Here is a 4,498-nt window from a genome sequence, read left to right on the forward strand (position 1 = left end):
CTCTCTCTCTCTCTCTCTCTCTCTCTCTCTCTCTCTCTCTCTCTCTCCCTCTCTGTATCAAGCAGATCTGCCAATAAACCAGACTGAAAATGGAGCGAAATGAAGATAAAGAGGAAAACAGCCCAATGGAAGAAAACAAAACAAAATGTGAAGAAGGGAAAACATTCACCTCTCATTTGTACTATGTATATTTGTCACATATAAGTTACCATATTATTATTCATCTTTGTTGTCATATCCTTCCACTGCAACTCAGGCATCTCACTTTTAATATATTATCAACATCTGGTGGCTTTGCAGTCTAGTTTAGGATGTGTAATCATCAAGGATTTTCAAGTGTTACTTTTCACAGGGTATCACTGACTGTAAGTTAGAAATCGTTATGCACTGATGTTATTTTTTATGTGTCATATGGTGAGAATCATGACAACTCCTGCATAGATTTTTTAACACAATATGTGATGTTCATTGATATAAGAAAAGTACTTTTATTTGCTGTCCACATTTAGTTCCACAATACTGCACATTATGTCTTTCTCCAGGGCATAGCTTTTTCTCTAATGCTTTTCATGTATGCAGATTTAAGAGAACATGTGGTCAGAACAGTGCATGCATCTAAAGATTACACAGCTTTGACAACCCTAGTGTCTAGTACAATAACATGTTCATGTATGTGCACTGTATCTGTTAAGAAGATGTGATCCCAATTTGGTCACAGGGGAACAAAGACAACATTAAGGACATGTACTCATACAATATGCAAGGCTCTGAGAAGAAATATTACCAGACTTTAGTGCTCTCATGTGACAATATATGTACAGCGTTTCACTTTTATCATCACAACATAGATTATTAATGAATATTGTACTGTTTTGTGAAAAATCTAGGTAATATAATGTTGAATAAAAAATGTTAATGGCTTCTCAACAGACCTGTGAAAACACGGGACTACACTTGTTATATGAGACTCTAGCAGTAGTGTAGACAAGGTGCAGTGTATAGTATAGAGTACTTGCAACATCAAGAGAAGGAGGGAATTACTCTTTCTTCAACATCTGTGCATTGAATCCCTTTAAGTAGCTTAGACTTGAGTGGCTTGCTGCAGGGTGCTGTGGAAATGATTGTGTGAAGTGCCTTACTTCTACCCACTATGTCCAACTTTGGCTCTTAAAAAAAGCATTGCCTCATAGATACAAAATTCTAATTATAATGGCTCCTAAAACCTCCTTTTAAAATATGTTTGTGATTCACTTATAGCCTTTCTTTTGACAAGTCCAGTTTGACCTGTAATGATAGAATCCAAACCACCTTTCAGTAATAATGATAGGTGTACCTACTTACCATCTAAGTCATCTACAATTATGTGGTTTTCCTTTTTGCCTGACAGACCTTATTTATTTATTTATTTATTCATTTTTATTAAACATCACATATTTAACACAGCAAAACTCACCATATGCAGCATCTTGCTGATGAAATATCATGAAAACCCACAACATGTGAATATCATGGTGGTACAAGTGGAAAAGTTAGCAAATCCAGTAGCTTTTGTGATATGTCAGTCTCACTAGTGGTATACTGACTGACCAACAATGTCCGCTATACTGATAGTTAGACTATTCAACAGCCTGTCACATTCATGTAAGGTTTTTCTTAACATGATAAAACATATTTTCAGCAAATGTAGGAAATCCAAAATACCAGAGCTGAGGTAAACCTATTATATCTCTGCAGTGAACCGTTTTGAGGCCTCCCTCTATCTTTGTATGTGGTTACTAACCTCAGTTACAGTGGTCAGACATGGGCCCCTTATGTTTTCCATGGATAGTTTATCACACTTCCTTTCCCTCTGCTCTGGGCCCCCAGTTAGTCTGCCAGACAGGAAAATCATAGACTTCGGGACATACCATTACTGTGCAAATGGTATATTGCTCTGTACTGCATAATGATGATATATAACCTATAGGTCTCACAAGTAAATACAAAACAGGAAGCAGAATTGAGCTAAGTTTTCCTTTTACAGCCTTCATAAGTGAACATAAATATTGGAATTACACATTGGATTGATTGAAAGTTAGTCAAAATTATCTAATACTTTGTGAATGGATTGGAATTTAATGGTTGGCAAAATGATTTTTACTTGAATGTCTGTGAATGCTATGTCATTTGAAGAGTGTCATATAGAATTTAATTAAATCAAGTGTTATCTAAAACATTTATGATTCAGTTGATTTCTCTGGCATTGTGTAGTATAGATCTAAATGTCAGGTAAAATGATTTTATTAGTTTGGAGTGCAGTTTATCACACGTTCTGTCAGTCTAGCCTGGCTTCAGAGTCATTCGATCAAACACAGACAAAACAGATTTCCTAAGAGGGAACACAACATAAAATCTGCTTTCATCTCTGTCCAACATCAGACCTTATGTTTCTTCTGCTGGACCATGAATTGTGCTTAAAATATGGAATCAGGTTCAAGAAAAAATAGAAACATTGTTTTTTGCAGTTGCAAAAATAGACACGTTTAATAGTATGCAAGCTATATTGTGATCATAGACCTTGTTAAAAAAGAAACCCTCATTGATTCCCTGTTTTTGACTTATTAATGATATTTGGCAAAGTAGAACTTGTGAGGTGGAATACTCAGTTCCACTGAAGTAGTAAACATGTGCCTGACATACAATGCTTAATAATAAACTAACTTAAAGTAGGGCAAACTATAAGTTATGGAGTGTTCTACTAATGCATTATGTTTCTATAACTTTTGTTCTGGAATAAAAGGAAAAGAGCACCATGTCTTATGAAACATATATGTAAGAACATACACATTTTAAGACCCAGTTCTATTTTTAAACATATAGTCACTGAATATTGCTTTATTTTTCAAAAGTGAAAAACATGACTCCCACTAGAGCGTACCTTCCATTCTGTTACTCACCATTCATTTTCCACCTGCTTTTTAACATCAGCTACAGGCTCTCTGTGCAAAACAACATATAACAATAGGTTAATTAAGACACAGGCTGCAAAGTTAGGATGGGGCCTCTCAAGCTATTAGACACTGCCAGCAAAATAAGGCTTTCTGGTTCCTATTTTCAAGTTTTTGGAGGAAGTAATTTGATTAATAACATCAATTTTAGCACTCTACACATAACTACCACCAAATGCACCTCTTTTTAAGTTTCACACATTCTGAGCCACAGGTTACAAGGTTAAATAAAAACTCTCATTTTAACAAGCCTGTAACCTGCACGTGTTTTTCTCAACGCTGGCACAGACACATACAAAAGTGAAGAATAAAATAAAATGACAAGGAGGAGACAATTAAAGAAAACATATTATCATCATAGCTGTATAGCAGTGCATGATACCTGTTACCTATCACTTTAATTAACTGGACATTATGCTATGAAATGTCACTATACATGCTATCTTCCACTTGTTAGCTCCCATGACAGCAATGGCTCTTATTTTGTTTTCCCTTCTGTGTGCCTCAGCCAGGATGTGTATGAGCCTGCCAGCCGTTAACCCCACAGAGGAAGTGTGCAGGAAATGAGATCAGCCTTAAAGAGAGGTAACGCCTGAGCCACTGACACCAGACCAATAACTGTCACTCACTGCACCTGATACTGAGATACTAAAAATGTAGTAAATAACAGGAAGGATCGAATCGAATAGAATAGAATAGAATAGAATAGAATAGAATAGAATAGAATAGACAATTTTGGTCCAGCACACTAAAGAGAAGAACATATATAGATAAAACTAGAAAATGAACAAATCACCTTAAATTAAAATTGGAACAGGCAACAAATAAATGAAATACAGAAGAACAGAGAAAAGTGACGTAAGAAATAATAATAAATATTTCTCCACAACTTACCATCACTCCATCAAAAAAACAAACAAACAAAAAAAAAAAAGTCAAAGTTAAGGTTAAACATAAACGTAAAAGGGTGGGGGTTTAATTCTGGCATTGTATATGTAACTGTAACAGTATGTGGTACGTGTTTTCTTTTGTGCTGCTGTAGAATATAGAATAGAATAGAATAGAATAGAATAGAATAGAATAGAATAGAACACAAAATGACAGAAACAAACAATCTAGACCAAAGCATTGCAGACATGACCAGACTAGAACAAAACAACCCAGCACTGAGCAGAAGAAAGAACGTTCAGTACAGCATACAGTGTGAGAGGAGATTAAAGACAATACAAGAACAGCACCACCCAAACTAACTATCAGACAAATTCTGTTTGAAAAAAAAATGTTTTCAGTAGCTAAAAATACCAGCAGGGTTGGGCCTAATTCAGTGGCTGTGTATGTGAAACTGTCACTATGGCCTGGACACATTCTCTTTACCATGATGAAAGACACAGTCTGTAACTTTCCTGAAGAAACAAGGCCTGACAGCAGTGTCGTGCACATGTGTGGATGTGTGTGTGTGTATATGTGTATACGTGTATCTCAGCGAGATGAGTTTTTGCTTTCTCTAAGAT

The 4,498-nt window shown here is 35.6% G+C and overlaps 1 long non-coding RNA gene across 1 annotated transcript in view; it reads right to left on the minus strand.

Moving 5' to 3' along the window:
- The window catches only part of LOC113747461 (uncharacterized), an 11,128-nt gene extending 7,262 nt beyond the window's left edge, over positions 1-3,866 (minus strand). Inside the window, exons 1-2 of the long non-coding RNA XR_003463645.1 lie at positions 2,937-3,866; positions 1,781-1,871 (exon numbers count right to left, since the gene is read on the minus strand). This is a non-coding gene — a long non-coding RNA (uncharacterized LOC113747461). The remainder of the gene's footprint in view (positions 1-1,780; positions 1,872-2,936) is intronic.
- Positions 3,867-4,498: the final 632 nt, after the last annotated feature.

This window comes from Larimichthys crocea, chromosome XIII (genome assembly GCF_000972845.2).
Source record: "Larimichthys crocea isolate SSNF chromosome XIII, L_crocea_2.0, whole genome shotgun sequence".
Taxonomy (NCBI): domain Eukaryota; kingdom Metazoa; phylum Chordata; class Actinopteri; family Sciaenidae; genus Larimichthys; species Larimichthys crocea.